The sequence below is a fragment of the Neofelis nebulosa genome, chromosome 1 (assembly GCF_028018385.1).
Source record: "Neofelis nebulosa isolate mNeoNeb1 chromosome 1, mNeoNeb1.pri, whole genome shotgun sequence".
Lineage (NCBI taxonomy): Eukaryota > Metazoa > Chordata > Mammalia > Carnivora > Felidae > Neofelis > Neofelis nebulosa.
The window spans coordinates 190,415,601-190,433,759 of record NC_080782.1 but is presented as its reverse complement, the minus strand read 5'-3'; the positions used below and the strand labels follow the sequence as shown (position 1 = coordinate 190,433,759).

The following is an 18,159-nucleotide window of genomic DNA, read 5'->3' as shown; positions in this document are numbered from 1 at the left end:
ATTGTGTATTCTGTCTTTCCTCTGGAATGTACATACAAAATGTGAATTAAATTTAGAATTTGAATGAGGAATAAATTCCGAAAAAATTATTCAGTTATGTTGAATTAGTAGATCAGCCATAATCACACCCCCTCAAATGTGCATGTTTGTAAGAGCAGTACAATTAAAACAGGGTACTTTGAGACTGTGCTGTTACTGTTTGTCAGCTGCTTTTCAAACACTGAAATGCCAGTAGATCATGCAACCAGTACAAATTTGATTATATCATCGAAGGACTATAATGCTCTAAAGAAAAGCCATTCTTTTTTCACATATTCTTTTTTTTTTTTTTAATTTTTTTTTTCAACGTTTTTTATTTATTTTTGGGACAGAGAGAGACAGAGCATGAACGGGGGAGGGGCAGAGAGAGAGGGAGACACAGAATCGGAAACAGGCTCCAGGCTCCGAGCCATCAGCCCAGAGCCATCAGCCCAGAGCCATCAGCCCAGAGCCTGACGCGGGGCTCGAACTCACGGACTGCGAGATCGTGACCTGGCTGAAGTCGGACGCTTAACCGACTGCGCCACCCAGGCGCCCCATTTTCACATATTCTTTAAAGAATAAGAATACTTTTTCAATGGAGAACTCACGTGCCCCTATAATCAGAAGATGTCAGTGGTCTTTTCAAAAAAATTCCAGGGGCTTCTGGGTGGCTCAGTCAGTTAAGCATCCAACTCTTGATAGCGGCTCAGGTCATGATCTCATGGTTTGTGAGGTGGAGCACCCCCTACCTCCCCACCCCCTGTTTGGCTCTGCACTGAGAGTTCGGAGCCTGCTTGGGATTCTGTCTCTTTCTGCCCCTCCCCACTTGTGTGTGTGCACACGCACACACTCTCAAAAGAAAGAAATAAAACATAAAAAAAATTCCAACAAAATTTAAACATTGTCAAGTTTTGAAAGAAAAAAGAAATCACTTCTTTTTTTTTTTTTTTTTTTTTTTTTTTTTTTGAGAGAGAGAGAGGGAGAGGGAGAGAAAGAATCTCAAGGAGGCTCCACACCCAGGGTCAAGCCTGACAGCGGGGTGGCGGGGGCTCAATGTCACAATTGTGAGATCATGACCTGAGCCGAAATCAAGAGTCAGACGCTTAACCGACTGAGCCACCTACACACCCAGAAATCATTTCTAATCTCATTATCTTGATAAAATTTTCATTTTGGCTCATTTTTTCCTGATTTTGACCCCATGCAGTTGTTACTATTTTTCAAACAAATTGTGTTCTCTTTTTTCCTTAACAATGTTTGACCCTAAAATCTATTTTTTATACAATTATCATAATTACTGTTTGTGATAGTTGTAATAATCTCATTTATGGGAACTTATCATATAGAAAGTATTCAGCAAAGAAAAAATACTTTATATAAAGATGTTCATGACACCCTTACATATAATAATACTTAAAGTAATGATCACATAATAGTAATATATTACTGAATAATATAAAAGTAAAATAATGAATACAGTCACTGTCCAGCAATGGTAAATCATGGCCTATAAACTGCATGGAATATGACATTAGTGTTTTCAATAGTGGCCGAAAGGCTGAACACTCTGATTCACTCTCTGGTCAGCTCCATGGACTCTTAATGGTCGAGTGTCAGGGTTGGTTGAGTAATATTTCTGTGCTGCCTTCTGTGTTATGTTTCCAACAAAACGTCTTATTTGACAGTCAGAACGTGAGAAGAAATGAGTAAGAGAGGCCCGGGGATGGCAGTTAGAACAAAAGTGAAATACACCCTAAAATGTGGCAGTGCCACAAGCAGAGATGAGTTGACAAATTGTAGACGTTTTTCTTTCCCCTCAGGATTTTCTATAACGAGGGACTAAAATGCTGGGCTGACTTAGGTCACCTGGCTCCGGAAACCAGAATAAGGGAATCTGGATATAGGTCAGAACAGCAAAGATACCATGTGGAGGAACTGATTACACTTCACTGAGGTGCTGAATTGAGATGCTGGCTGCAGGCAGCCTGGGTGGGGCAGGTCCCACACAAATCAGAATGTCCAGCTCCCAACGCAAACTGCAAATGCTCCTTCAGTGGAAAGAGCCAAGGCCATGGTTGATGCCCACAGTATCCTTGCCATTCTGACCTATATCCATATAGGCAGGGCAGATTGGCCAGGTCAAATTTGGACTTTGGGTTTTCACTGGGTATACTTATTCCACTGGTAATATATTTAAGAAATGTCTTAAAGTTTATTTATTTTGAGAGAGAGTGGGAGCACCAGTGAGGGAGGGGCAGAGAGACAGAGGGAGAGAGAGAGAATCCCAAGTAGGTTCCATGCTGTTAGCACTTGATCCCATGACCCTGGGATCATGACTTGAGCCAAAATCGAGTTGGATGCTTAACTAACTGAGCCACCCAGGTGCCCCTAAGAAATGTCTTAATTTCATGTCATTATCTTTAAATTTTTAAAAAATATTTATTCATTTTTTGAGAGACAGAGAGCACAAGCAGGGGAGGGGCAGAGAGAGGGGGAGACACAGAATCCAAAGCAGGCTCCAGGCTCTGAACTGTCAGCACAGAGCCTGATGTGGGGCTTGAACTCATGAAATGTGAGATCATGACCTGAGCCGAAGTTGGATGCTTAACCGACCGAGCCACCCATGCGCCCCTCATGTCATTATCTTTAACAAAGGTTCCTCAATATATATAAAAATTAAACTAAAAATAAAAGTGGATTAGGGTTTTCATGAATAGGTTCATTGTTCATTGATACTTCATTCATAAATGTTCTATTTCAGGGGTGCCTGGGTGGCTCAGTAGGTTGAGCGTCTGACTTAGGCTCAGGTCACGATCTCGCGGTTTGTGAGTTTGAGCCCTGCATCAGGGTCTGTCCTGACAGCTCAGAGCTCGGAGCCTGCTTCGGATTCTGGGTCTCCCTCTCTCTCTGCCCCTACCCTGCTCATGCTCTGTTTTTCTCTGTCTCTTAAAAAGAAATAAATGTTGAAAAAAGTAAAAAAAAATAAAATAAATGTTCTATTTCACTTATTCATCGGAAGGTAAAGGAAAATATCTTACATTTTAAATGTCATACTTATTTTGAAATGAATATCAAAATGATTGCAAAATATTTTAGTGCAATGAGATAGTAGCCTACAGTATTAATCTATGCATTTTTTTTTTGGTCTCCCCTGTGACCCCTACCATGTGCCCCTCAGTCAGGCAGCAGGGAAGGTTAATATTAACATTTCTCGGTGTATGGTTATTAGAACAGCAAGACGAGGACTAATAAGTAAGGGGCTCGACTAAAAAAAAGTGAATGTTCGGTTTCATGTTCTCAAATAACACATTCATTGCAGGAATAGCAGTTGGAAAGGAAAAGTTTTTTGAGTTGTAGGAAAATCAGTGTCAAAACTCAGAACTCTGGAGAACTGAAGTATATAAAATATTATGCCACAAAAACAAGGTAGAGAGGGCTATTACACAGATCCAGGTAGCCCACCTACCAAGACTAGACAAAGTTATATCTCTCTAGGGGAAGAAGAGAGTAAGCAAGGAAAGCCACAATTAGGGGATGAAAGGAGGGAATGAAGGACTCCATGCAGGGGTGCACTGCAACTCTTGTTTCCTTGGTGGGAACTGGGTGACAGGCAAGGTTCCAGATTTCTCCTACATTACAGCATGGGTCATGATGTCTAGGCAAAGTGGCAAGGAGAGCATCGAAAGCCTTACCCTCTCCCTAAGATGGACACAGAAACAGGCAGAGAGGGCTGTTGAACATATGGAACCCCACAGTTAGGACATGAGTGATGCAGAAGAACTGCCAAGGAGTTTAGGCTGCGGGCCAGGTGGGACTATGGCCATGGGACTACGGACTATAGATGTCCCACATTAGAGACCAGTGAGAATGAGGACCAGCAGGAAATGCCAGGATGAGCAGATGACAGCTGGGCCCCGAGGCACACCTGCTGCCTATGCCTGGATGTTGTAGATCTTTCTGTATCTTTGATGCAATGTTGGAGAAATAGAAAGGGGATGGGAAGGGCATTGTGCATCGGCCAAGGAAATTCTGCTGGACTAGTATTAATTTTATGTCATCAGTGAAACGAGGGCTCGAGAAAGAAAATAAGTTTAGTTATAGAAAAATAGATATGTTTTTGCCTATCTGAACTCGTAGGCTATGAGATTCAATGTCTCTACATAGTTATTAGTACAAAGACCTCATCAAAAATTTATATCAGAACCTGACATATCCAAATAAAATTAAGCATCTTAAAATAACCACATGTAAAAGGTTAAATATCAACCCTTGGAGGGAGATTTTCATTTTATAAATTTATTCCATCAAAATGTAATGCATTTGGAAGGGGATCTTGCTCAGTTTCCACAGCGTTCTTATGACATAAATGTCAGCACTGTTACAGTAGTTTCCTTTGTGGAAAAAAAAATATTGTAACATTTAAACTAAGTTTAAATGAGGACTTTGATTCAGGGGAGTCAATAGGTTAGAACTTTGCCTTTTCTCTCTTTGCGGAAACAGGTGTATTCTGAATACTGGGTCACTGTTAAGCTGAATCTGTATCTGGTTCTTTGAGAAGAGCTTTCTGCTTTGAACATGGAGGTGCTCTTCCAGCTATCATGGTTCTTTTTTTTTTTTTTTTTAAGTTTATTTATTAATTTTGAGATAGAGCACGAGCAGAGAAGGGGCAGAGGGACAGGGAGAATCCCAATCAGGCTCTACCCTGTCAGCACGGAGCCCATCCTGGGGCTCGAACCCACGAAACCGTGAGATCATGACCTGAGCCGAAATCAAGAGTTGGAGGCTCAGTGACTAAGTCACCCACGCGTCCCCCAGCTATGGTGTTTCTGCAGTCCCATGGACACAGCTAATTTGTCCAAAGGTATACAACTGACCCAGGCCGGGCCAATCAGATTCTGTTCCAGAAATTCAGAACTTAAAAACAGAGACTAGGAGTTTTTGGTAACTGAGACACTGGAAACTCAAGTGGTGAGGTTCCCAGAGCAGCCCTACGTGGATCCTGAAAGCTTGTTTTTCATCAATCCTTGAATTTCATCAGCTTTTCTAAAAACATCTTTCCATCAGTTTTGCTTAACTAGATTGGTTTCTAGTCCTTAAAAACAAAAGGGTCTAAAATCCTACTTATAAATTTACTAGAAACAATTTAGGCAACAAGGCCCTACTCCAATGACCTGGGTGAAATCAGGTCTTGCTTGGGATGCTGGCCTCTATTTTCCTGACTGAATACACATCTCACATTAAGCATGTAAAAACACACACACACTAAACAAAGTGTTCTTCCTGAAATCAGCTCACAAAGGTTGTTGAGGCAACCCTGTAAAACTTAGCCCTTGTTCCTGGAGTCTTTTTTTAAAGAGAAAAATAATTTTCTGTGTTCATCTAATTTATTCTTAGATCATCACAATTACTTACCAATGGCATGTATGCACCTGTTGGGTACTACAGAACTTCTCAAACCTTGGAATCAGATTAGACACACCACCCTTGTTTCCTGTTCTAAATTGATGTTTCCAAGTCATGCTTGCTTATTTTTTATCACAGCAATCGCTGACAACTCAGCTTCACAAGGTATGGTGTTATGGAAACAAATATAGTGTGATCTCATGTTAACGTTGTGAAACTAATTCGAATGAGCTGTTTGTCCATTGTCCGATAAATGGTGCTGTATTTCTCTCAAAAAATGTAAACAGCCCGGGGGCCCCCATTGTGACTTGGCTGCTGTAATTCTGTCAATTTTTTGTTTGTATACATTTTGAAGCTAGGTCACTGGGCATCTAGTATTATAATTGTTAAGCTTCTCATAGTGGGTTGGATGCTTTTATCATTCAGGAAAATCTGTCTCTCAAAATGCTTCTTGCCTACATTATTTGATAAGAGGATTTCTGAAAACGTGTCTTTCTGTTTCAGCGAAACTGTTCTTGACAGCATTTGAAACCTGTTCTAGAGAATATTTATATGTGCTTCCTGATGAGAAAATATTAGGGCTGCTTGAAAGTGAAATTAAGATTCTGGAGTACTCTTTTCTGGCTTATTCCTGTCGATTCTGTAAATGTTATTTAAAATAATTCATACCGAGTTTTAGAGAGCCCTAAGTGGCCCACACACCCTTTTGCACAGGTCTGCTCTTTGGAGTCCTGCTCTGTCCCAGGGAGTCTGCCCACTGGAGGAAACCTCTCATCCCGGCCAGCACCATGACTTTTCCTTTTGCCTCCCTTCCCTTTTCCCTTGGAGACCTGTAAGTGTACTCTTTAGGTCAAAGGGAAGAAACTCAATGTCTTACTCATAAAGTTTTACTTATAAAATTTAAAAGTCTGCAGAGTGAACTGTGAGCTGCCCATTTCCCATCAGACATGTAAAGGGCTTGCGTGTCCCTCTTGTCCTTATAACAAGAAGAAGCTGAACAAACTGAAAATCAAGACCTGCACTTAGATTTCTCAGAGGATGCAGGTCACAAGGCCAGACATTGCCTCAAGCATTGAAGAGATAGGTGAACACAGAGAATTACGGTTTAATGGGAGCAGAAGGCAGTCCCAGGGTAGAAAAACTTACACTAATTGATGAATTTCTGGAGGCTTAGTGCAGATGAGCTAGAGAGTTAAAATCTCTAGGAGGCTCAGTTTTAGGAGTCTGCCATGCTTTTGTTAGATTTACCTCCCGGTGCCCCACCAAGTTCTCAAGGTGAAGATCAGAGAAAAATCTGGTGCGTCTGGTGGCAGGAAGGGGTAAGGTCTCTTTGAAATCTGCCCAGAGCGTTCTGTTCTTTTGAACAAAATCCTGCCTGCTGGAGACATTATTTATCAGAGGCTCCCTGACTTAGGGGCAGGGAAACACCCAACTATACCTTCTCCCTCTAGCCTTCCATGTGGGAGAAGAAAACACCCAACTACTGCCCCCTCTAGCCTTCCTGTTTCATCTGAAGTTGAGGAGCATGTTTGAAGATCACATCCCAGGGGCACAGGCTCACTAAAAGGTTGAGACCTGGTCACAGGACTAATAGAATACTTCCCCTCTCCTCACCTGTTACTACCACATGGCCTGTGCCTCTGTATAATAACTAGGGATTACAACAGAAGGGACTGTCTGCCTCAGATCCTATGTAAGAAGGAGTGTCTAGGGAAACCCAACAGACAACAGGGGAGACAAAAAACAATGAAGGTAGAAGGAATTTTAGCCTCTGACACCTGCAGCCACAAGAGTAAACACAATCTGACTTCTATACAGACAAACATGAAACCTCGCACTGACAGCCCATTTAACTGTGAGTGGCCTTGACCCAGGATCTGATCACGCAATCTCAGATGAAAGTAGGAGGACTTACCCTTCTCAGAGAGTCAAAGGAACTCTGTTCTCTAAATAAAAATATTGCAGTATTTGCAAGTTCCTAACTGGCCACTTGACAATATTCTCTTTATTTTGCAAATAGTTTTTTTTTAGAAATTACATATTGAATACTATGCAGGGATATTTATAACCTGCAATGCATAAAGAACAATAGTAACTAGAACATGTGAACACCTGTCTCCTGCCACCGGGCCTGTGAATAGGATTATCCTAGGGCTCTTCAAGGCCTAGTGGATACTCCTGGACCCTAACCTTCTACCTGTACCACAAGGGAAATTCTCCTGAACTTTGTATTTGTCATCCTCTTGCTTTTCTTTATAGCTTTTCTGTAACTTTAAACTTTTATTCATTTTTTGAGAGAGAGAGAGAGAGACAGAGACAGAGACAGAGAATTTGTGGCAGAGGGGCAGAGAGAGAGGGAGACACAGAATCTGAAGCAGGCTCCAGGCTCCGACCTGTCAGCACAGAGCCCAACCTGAGGCTTGAACCCACGAACCGCGAGATCATGACCTGAGCCGAAGCCGGACGCTTAACTGACTGAGTCACCCAGGGGCCCCAACTTTTCTACAACTTTATAACCAAGAGATGTTTTTTAGTTTTGCACAGTTTTGAACGTTATATAAATGCAACCGTCCTAGGTGGATTCTTCTGCAGATATTTTATCAATGCTGAGATTCATCCATAACAATATATGTGGTTGTAGTTCATCTCTTGATTTTCTTGGCACTAGTTTCTCTTTTGTTAAGGTGTATTATTGTTCTGTAGTTTGGGTTGAGTCATTAAGGACCTATGTCAGCCTGTTATTATTGTACATTTTCTTGTATGTTTTATATATGTTTATTTTATGTATATTGTCCACTGGTCATAAGTATTTTCCCTTTTTAGTCCCTCCCATTCACTCCCATTAACACATGGGGCTTGGGCCCAATAGTCTCTCATGGGCTCCCTTTCTTCCTCTGTGACTACAACATTCAGAGGCAGGAAAAGAGAGAGGCTCCCCCCAGGTGTGTTTTAAAACCTCTCCAGAAGCCCCTCAGAGCCTTCCCTCACATCTTTTTGCCATTCCTAACCCGTTCACTGGCAAGAGCAATATAATTATGATGGCCGAGGCTAACAAGATGGAGGAACAACCAGCTTCCTTGAAGCGTATCGCCTCCCCAAATGCAGACTGAGGTAACACTCTCTCAGACAGAAGTGAACAAGGGGAAAGAGAGCACTTGCCACACAACCCTGCCGCCTCACAGGGTGACAGTGGAGATGAAATGATGGAAGACAAGCAAAAGATGAACAAATGATGTAAGAAAAACCAAAAAATATAAGATGTCATTAGATTGAGAAACTTAAAGCATAAAATATGTTATTTCCTAAGAAACTACTATCTTCGCAGTTTTCAAGAATAACTATGAACAAAATAAAAATAGTGTGTGTTCTGAAAAACCAGTATTTGAGATGTGCCTTATTTCAACAACTACCATCCAGGACACAGTGGAATCCAGGGTCTATGAGATGAAAGACCCTCTAAGTTCTGGGGTCTTACTCTTGTAATAGACGGTTGCTGGCATTCTGTTAGATTTGTAAACTGAGGTGGTGGACTAAATTTCCTGTTCTTCTTGGGACGCCTGCGTGGCTCAATCAGTTAAGCGTCCAACTTCAGCTCAGGTCACGATCTCACAGTTTGTGAGTTTGAGCCCCGTGTCGGGCTCTGTGCTGACAGCTCAGAGCCTGGAGCCTGCTTCGGATTCTGTCTCCCTGTCTCTCTATCTGCCCCTCCCGTGCTTATGCTCTGTCTCTCTCTCTCTCAAAAATAAACAAACATTAAAATTAAAAAAAATAAATTTCCTGTTCTTTGTGACTTAGGAAAAATAAAACTTAAGAAGGAATTTAATAAGATACTTGAGGCTTAGGCTTTTATAAAGGAGTATCTTTCCTATGAACATTGCCACATTATTTAAAAATCAGCTTTGAATTTAGATTTTAACTTTTTTTTTTTTTTTGTCTAATATTGTCTTGAATGAGAACATGGTTGACAAGACTCACCCATTTGAAGTTTTCTAGGAGAGATTACATTGGCTAAATAATTTGGAGAAATTAAAGGCTTTATATTAGATATAGTAATTCTACAATTATTAATTGATAACCAAAATATCATTATATTAAGTATAATAAGCTTTCTAAATATTTATATTGTCTTCTATCTCTTAAGTTAGAACTTTGGTAGCAAGATACGGTTTAAATATTTGATTTGTGTTACATATAAAGATAGAAGTTATGTCTACTGAAAGTGACTTTATATTGTGGAAAAAGACATTTTTGACACATTTCTTTTACAGTTTACTTAGATCTGAGCTTTTGGGCTTGAGAGCATTATGGCCAGTTTTATAAATCTACAAGGCATTTTGATGCAAGAGTAAAGAATGGAAATAATATAAATAAATTTATAATAGAGTTTTATAAAAGCGGTAGCTGGGAATGAGGCATTGTGGTAAAACTGAGCAAAATTACACACCTTGTCCACATGCTGTGTCCATTTAAAATTGGAGATCATAAAGAGAAATAAATCTTTTCTTCTGTTAGGTCCATAAGTTGTTGTTTTGCTTTTTTATTTAACTTTTTTAATTAAAAATTTTTTTCGAATGTTTATTTCTTTTTGAGAGAGAGACGGAGTGCAAATGAGGGAGAGGTAGAGTGAGAGGGAGACACAGAGTCCAAAGCAGGCTCCAGGCTCTGAGCTCAAAGCCTGCTCTGAGCTCAAAGTCGGCACAAAGCCTGATGTGGGGCTTGAACCCAAGAGCCGCAAGCTCATGACCTGAGCTGAAGTCAGACACTCAACCAACTGAGCCACCCAGGTGCCTCTGTTTTCCTTCCTTCCTTTCCCTCCTTCCTTCCTTCCTTCCTTCCTTTTTTCCTTTCCTTTTCTTTTCTTTTCTTTTTTCTTTTCTTTCTAGTGAAGAGAGGAGGTAGAGAAAAAGAATTACAGAGAAAAGATCCTGAGCAATGGTAAGAAGGGGAGAGAAAACAATAAATGTCAAAACTCAAGGAATTTTGTGTGATGAGCACAAAGTCAAGGGTAGTGTGTAATGGGAGAAGAGCCTAGAGACTCAAGCAGGGGCCGATGATGAAGTCCTAGTGGGAGACGAGGGAGCCGGAATAGCTCCCCAGGAGAGGGGAGAGGGGAGATTCCTGCTGGATCATTTCCTCGTGGGACAATGGGTGACAGAGTTAAGATTCCAGGTGGTGGCATCTCTGGGCTGTAGCTGCAGGCCAGCTTGCAGAGGCTGAGCAGGTGCCTTTAATCTTCTCATTTACAGAGCACAGTTTTCCAAATTATAGGACACTTACATAGGGTAATCATCTTAAGTGGTGTGTGCATGAACATTTCTACAAAAAAGTATCTCCATGGTACAATTGGGACCTTCTGAATGTTATTGCTCATACATAAATTAAACATTTTAAATAAAACGATTCGTGTTTTAATTTATTATTTTTTAAATGTTTCATTTATTTATTTATTTTGAGAGAGATAAAGACTGAGCAGGGGAGGGGCAAAGAGAGAGGGAGAGAAAATTGCAAGCAGGCTCCACACTGTCAACCCACTAACCCTGAGATTATGACCTGAGCAGAAACCAAGAGTCCCATGCTTAACGGGCTGAACAACCCTGGTGGCCCTGAACACTGAAACGTTCCTAATGAGAAAAACTGTCCTCCAAAATAAGGTGGACTTGGACAGTATTACATTATGTCTGGCAAGGGGGAACCTATGCCATTATCCAAACAGAATATTTTGTGTTCCTACATACTAATGTATCATCTTTATTAAATCACATGAGGACACAAGTAAATGTCCTGAGGGATCCAATTCCCAGCCTAGGGGACTTAATAAATCAGAGTTCAGATCATGAGGCTCTTAATGTACAAAATTAGTACTCACTTTGTGAGTCATGGTCTTAATCTGTGTTTTCTCTCGCAGATACTAAATTGTTACTGTGGCGTCTGCCTCCGGCGCAGCCAGTTAGCTACCAAAGGAGGCACCCCCGTGCCAAGAACGCCCCCTGAGGACCGCTCAGGACACACTTCCGGGGGTGGGAGGGGCGTGTAAGAGTGGAAGCGCAGGCCCCGGGGCTGCAGTGTTGGAGGAGGAGGTCATCCAGAGGACGTGACCGCTGGTTGACCCAGAGCTGGATTGGTAATCAGAATTTCCCCACCCTTCCGCTCTCCGTGGAATGTACCTTCCGCCCACCAGTTCCACGGCGGGGGTCTCTTTTCAAGGGCACAGCCTTGAGGGCACAACGTGTTGTTTAGACCATCTTAGATGGTATACGTGGCTGAACCCCGTTAAGGCCTCTATAAACGGTCCGATCTTACTGCTGCTGAAGACAAGCCTTGTAAGTAGGCTTATTTTAAAACTGCCCCCCCCATGCTTTTTTATTTTTATTTATTTTTTAACGTTTATTTTATTTTTGAGACAGAGAGAGACAGAGCACGAACGGGGGAGGGGCAGAGAGAGAGGGAGACACAGAATCGGAAGCAGGCTCTCAGCCCAGAGCCCGACGCGGGGCTCGAACTCACAGACCGCGAGATCCTGGCCTGGCCTGAGCTGAAGTCGGACGCTTAACCGACTCTGCCACCCAGGCGCCCCGCCCCTTGCTTTTTTAGAAACTGCCGCCTAGCAGCCTGGAAGGGTCTGCCTCTTTCTTCCATCTCTCCTACCCCTCCCTCCACCAGGCCAGTTTCAAATTTCAGCGCGGAAGCCCCCACCCTAGAAGAGTCGTAGGTGGAGGCAGGAAGTAGAATAGGAGTGACCAGGGGCAGGGGGAGAGGGAATGGGCCATTACTGCTTAATGGGTGCACGGTTTCGGTTTGGGGTGATGAAAAAGCCCTGGAGATGGATGGTGCTGATCACTGCACATTATTGTGAATGTACTCAATGCCATTGAGCTGTACAGTTAAATATGGCTAAAATGGTAAATTTTATGTTAGGTCTGTTTTGCTGCAATAAAAGAAAAAACCCCTAAGGGAGCCTGGGTGGTTCGGTCGGTTAAGCCTCAGACTCTCGGTTTTGGCTCAGGTCATGGTCTCCCGGTTTATGGGTTGGAGCCCCGCGTGGGCTAACAGTGTGGAGCCTGCTTGGAATTCTCTCTCCCTTCTGTCTCTGCCTCTCCCCTGTTTGCACGCGTTCTCTCTCTCAAACATTAAAAACAAAACAAAACATAGACTTTGTATTAATTGAGTGAAAAATCACTAAGGCGGTCACATCATACTTGCAGTCTTATAGACTGCACCTTTACCACGGGGCCTCTGAGACAGTCTTGCCAGAGCTGAAGGTCCTGCAAGATCTTTCAGGAACTTAACTCTTTCTACTTCTCAATTTACCCCTCTCTCAGAGAGACTCAGAATCAGGCCTGCGCTGTGTAACACATACCAACCCTCATTCTGTATCTCTTCCCTTCTCCGGAGCTTCGGTGCACTGAAAACATAACTCCTGACTCCTTCTTTAGCTACAGTTCCGGTCGGTACCCTCACTGGATAAGCCTGGAGACCGCATGCCCATCAGTTCAAGTAAATAGGGCCCACAGGGACAGGGGAATTGCTTCCTGATTTAAGATACCAGTTTCAGCCCAGAAGTACCTACTAGTGTAAGATATATATTATAGTATATGATAGATCATATTATTCTGAAATGAACTTTTTTAAAACAAATTTTTAAAAATGTTTATTTATTGAGACAGAGCGGGACAGAGCATGAACGGGGGAGGGTCAGAGAGAGGAAGACACAGAATCTGAAACAGGCTCCAGGCTCTGAGCTGTCAGCACAGAGCCCGACGCGGGGGCTCGAACTCACAGACCGCGAGATCATGACCTGAGCCGAAGTCGGCCACTTAACCGACTGAGCCACCCAGGCACCCCCTGAAATGAACTTTTTACTTTGTGTTTAATCCCCTTACAGGAAGCTGGTGGAAGGGAGGGGCCATGTCTTAACTGTGTATGTGCCTAGGGCCTAACTCTGTACCAGACACATAGGAGTAGGTATTCAGGAAATTTGTGCAGTTAAATTAGGGATCTTCAAGTCAATTAAACCAGTTAAACTAACATTTAGTAAGTACCTGTATTAGTCATCTATTGCTGTGTAATAAATAACCCCAGACTTAGTGGTTTAAAACACTAATAATCGTATACTACTATTTACAGTTTTGCTGAGTCAGAAATTCAGGGTTAGCACAGGAAAGAGGGCTCCATGAGGACTAGGTCCACAGGCAGATGACTTGAAGGCTGGGGACTGGAATCCTATGAGTCGCATTCACTCCCATGTCTAGTGCTTGATGTTGGTGTGAGCATGTCTGGCTTCTCCATGTGGCCTGGGCTTCTTCCCAATATGGTGGCTGAGAATCAAGGGTAAGCATCCTAAAAGAGAGAAAGAGAGAGAAGCTGAAGCCATATGTTTCCTTGTCTGACTCAGAAGTTACACAGCATCATTTTTGCAACCTTTGGAACAGTTGCAAGGTATGCCTAGATTCAAGAAAAGGAAACAGACCCTAGTGGAGGTGTGTCAGTCTCACTTGGTAAGAACATGTGGGAGGGGTCATGTTAACTGTGGCCATCTTTAGAAAATACATTTGCCACAGAGCTTGTAATGTGTCAGGGACTGTGTCAATGCCTTTCTCTAGGCTTTTTTTTTTTATGTTTATTTTTGAGAGAGAGAGACAGACAGAGTGCTAGTGGGGGAGGGGCAAAGAGAGAGAGACACACACAAACACACACGAAGAATCCGAAGCAGGCTCCAGGCTCTGAATTGTCAGCACAGAGCTGGACGTGGGCCTTGAACTCACGAACTGCAAGAGCATGACCTGAGCCGAAGTCAGATGCTTAATTGACTGAGCCACTCAGACACCCCTCTAGGCTTTTCTTTAGAATATCTATTTAAGTTCTTTTAGATGATTAAATAGTGATCAATGAGAGCAACATTCTTTTGCTCTCGTTCTTCTAGTTCATGTTCTCTTAAGTCTAAAAATGCAGAATATAATTGGTCATCGTTTTCATTATTCAAGGTTGATTTACTTATTAACTTGTTTTTTTGGCGAGTATTTATTGAGCACTCACTGCCAGGAAATAATGTTTGGTGATAAGGGGAGAGATGCACAACACAGAAGTGGTTTCTGCCCACGTAAAGACTGTGGTCTGGTTGGTGATGGAAGAAAGCCTTGTACCATCATTTTATCCATGTGCAGAATGAAGACTGAGTCAGATAATAGACTCATAGATCGACAAGGGTACCATCAGGGCCACCGTTCTTAGTAGGCCATGTTGACCAGATAGCTGACCATTCTAATTTTAAAGCTCTCCAGGATATAAAAGAGGAAATTTCTGATGATAAAACCTGATGGCAATTCAAGCTCAATTCTCTCTTGTCTGGTTTTCTGTCAAGCCACAGAAGTGGTTAGTTCTCTCCTTATAAAAACTTGTTATATATTGAGTAATTATTATCAAGTCACTTAACAGCTCTTCCCTTTTCTAGCTAAACTTCCTCAATTTTTAAACTTTTCCTCATGGGGCCATTGTTTATTCTGTAATCATTTTATTATTTTGTCTCGTTTCTGTAGGGAATCTCAAACTGTATTTTGGGTAAAGCCAAGAAGCCACGGGAGTGAAAGAATAACGTGTGGGCTCCAAATGCATTTCTGTGAGTACACACTGATAACACTGACTTTTAATGCGACACCAGCTTGTAGCTTAGAGTTCACGGACTCTTCTTTTCCTCTTCTTTGCAATGTGAGTTCCAAATCACATTTGTAGCCTTGCTGTAGTTTCTGCTTTGTTCTTAAATGACCATGCTTACCACCACCATTGGAATTAACACTTTACCAACTGAAATAGGGTCTGGGATTTTATTTTCTTATTTTGATACCTTAAATAGTTTAGCTTTTTCTCTGACCTAGGGTTGAGTGTTTGAATCTAATACGTTTAGACAAACCAGTTCTAAACACCCTTGAACCTGGTTTCTTTCATTCAGCAAATATTTATTGAGTACCTACTATGTGCCAGGTGGTGTGCAATGCGCTAGGGGGTCAAATGCCCAGCAAAAGCTGACATGGTGCTTGCGTTCTCAGAATCTAGTGCTTGCCAAGGGAACTAGATGTTGATTGAATTGCAGACCAAGAAGATGCCTGCTTAACAAGAGGTAGAACTGTATGCTCTTATAGAAAGTTGTGAGTTGGAGGGGTGCCTGGGTGGCTCAGTCGGTTGAGCGTCCGACTTCAGCTCAGGTCACGATCTCGCGGTCCGTGAGTTTGAGCCCCGCGTTGGGCTCTGGGCTGATGGCTCAGAGCCTGGAGCCTGCTTCCCATTCTGTGTCTCCCTCTCTCTCTGCCCCTCCCCCGTTCATGCTCTGTCTCTCTCTGTCTCAAAAATAAATAAATGTTAAAAAAAATTATAAAAAAAAAAAAAAAGAAAGTTGTGAGTTGGAGCTCAGAGCCTGATATTTTAGTTAAATAAACTTTTAATTTTTGAACAGTTTTAGATCTACAGAAAAACTGGGAAGATACTACAGAGCAGTCCCGTATACCCAGTGCAGTTTCCCTATTATTAACATTTTACATTAGTATGATCTGTTACAATTAATGCATCAGCATTGGTACATTTTCATTCAAGTCCATAATTTATTCAGATTTCCTTAGTTTTCACCTACTGTCCCTTTTCTGTTCCAGCATCCCGTCTGGTGTACCACATTACGTTTAGTAACCGTGTCTCCTTAGGTTTCCACAGGCTGTGATAGTTTCTCAGATTTTCCTTGTCTTTGATGACCTGGAAAATTTTGAGGGACACTGGTCAGGTGTTTGTAGAGTGCCCGTCAGCTGGGATTTGTCCAGTGTCTTTCTCATGATTAGACTGGGGTTATGGGTTTTGGGGAGGAAGACTATGGAGGTAAAGTTCCATTCTCATCACATCAGATCTAGGGTACGTGCTATCAACATGACTTATAAGTTGATGTTGACCTTGACCGCTTGTCTGCGGTTGTGTTTATTAGGTTCTTCATTGTGAAGTTATGCTCACCGTTCCATGGCAGCTTCTTTGGAAAGAAGTCGCTATGCACAGCCCACACTCAAGGAGTGGGGAGTTGTGCTCCACCTCCTTGAAAGCAGAGCATCTCGGTGGATTATTTGGAATTTTTCTGCATGACAGATTTGTCATTCCTCCTCCAGAAAGTTTATTTTATAATAGCTAGCTTTGTTGTTGGTTAGCCATGTGACCTCTGGCAAGTCGCTTTGCCTCGATGGGTTTGTTTCCTTATCTTAAAAATCTGTCTTCTTCACATAGAGTTTTGAGACATGGTAGGCCAAAATGCTTTGTGCTTTATGAACTGTGACTATAGGAAGGACTTGATTGTTTCTCTTAGTTCAGCTTTCTTGTCCCCCCTGGGACGGCCTTTCCTGAAGGTTATCTACGTGTGCTTTGTGCCTAGCTGTTAGTGGAATGGCCACTGGTGGAGGGGGATCTGAGGCCTCAGGGGGCAGTTGCTGGCTCTGGAGGGACCCACAGATCCCAGTAGGGAGTCCTGCATTGCTTTCCATTTCTTCTCTTCCTGCCAGGAAAGTTCCTCATCTGGGGTGATTGCTGTGGTTAAGATTACCCAATATCGCTGTTTTAAAGCTGCTAACCAGGTCAGAGGGATGAGGAAGAGAAGGGCTTTTTCTAATCAGGTGACACGAAGAGAGCCCAGAGCATTTTGGTCCAAGGATTTCAGTACGCCTTGCCTACTCTTTCCTCTCTTTGCTTCTCTCTCAGTCTCTCTTAGGAGTATTTTTGGTTTCAGTTTTGTGCAAGTTCCTAACACAGTTGCAGGTTGTGATTAGGATGATTGTCTTTATACAAGACACTTGAAAGTCAGGTTCAAACACAGCACATGCACGTTCTTTGCAGAAGATGTCAAGCTTGTTGACTGGAAGCCTGCCTGCCAGAACAAGATCCTTCTGCGAACACCAGAAACAATCTGCTATTGTCTCCTGGGATGAAACGGTGCCAATAAAGAACGAAAACTCTGAGCCAAGAGGAGGAATACCGCATTAACTGCTTCACCACTAAAAGTAATTATGGGAAGGGAGAGACGGGGTAAAACCCTCCCCTTTGTTTTTAGCTTGCAAGGACACACAGAGCACAGATGTGACCAGAGCAAAGCCTGCTGTGTGTCTTGGCCCAGTGGAGAGAATGGTTCACTCCTGTGTGTGCACTGGTCAGGGTCAGAGCCCCTGCCTGCCTTCTGAGCACACTTGATGCTGCCGGTGGAGAAAGCTGGGCACCCCCTTAGTTTCCTTTCCGCTTGGTTGTCTTGGTTCCAGAAGCTGTTACCACAGGGACAGGCCTGTGCTGGGGCTTAGGGGGAGGGTGGGGGGAGTGCGCATAGCTTTAAGGGCACCTTAAGAGAAGAGGATAAAATGCATTATCCATGGAGGGAATCTGGGAAGAAGAAACGAGAGGGAATAGACCAAAGAAAATAAATTGAATTAGGTAATGGGGAGGCTTATCTTGTTTTTTTTCTAATTGTTTTATTAATTTTTTTAAATGTTTATTTTTGAGAGACAGAGGAGAGAGAGACAGAGCACAAGTGGGGGAGGGGCAGAGAGAGAGGGAGACACAGAATCCAAAGCAGGCTCCAGGCTATGAGCTGTTAGCCCAGAGCCTGACGCGGGGCTCAAACCCATGAACTGTGAGATGGTGACCTGAGCCAAAGTCGGCCGCTTAACCAACCGAGTCACCCGGGTGCCCCAGGCTTGTCTTAGTTTTATTAATTCTTTGATTTGTGACTGA

General features: G+C 42.7%; 2 long non-coding RNA genes across 2 annotated transcripts in view; one reads left to right on the top strand and one right to left on the bottom strand.

Moving 5' to 3' along the window:
* Window positions 1-11,387, bottom strand: part of LOC131483970 (uncharacterized) — a 25,046-nt gene extending 13,659 nt beyond the window's left edge. Inside the window, exon 1 of the long non-coding RNA XR_009247969.1 lies at window positions 11,291-11,387. This is a non-coding gene — a long non-coding RNA (uncharacterized LOC131483970). The remainder of the gene's footprint in view (window positions 1-11,290) is intronic.
* LOC131483978 (uncharacterized) lies at window positions 11,294-18,159 on the top strand. The gene is made up of 3 exons (XR_009247971.1): window positions 11,294-11,744; window positions 14,958-15,037; window positions 17,275-18,159. It is a non-coding gene; the product is annotated as an uncharacterized LOC131483978 (long non-coding RNA).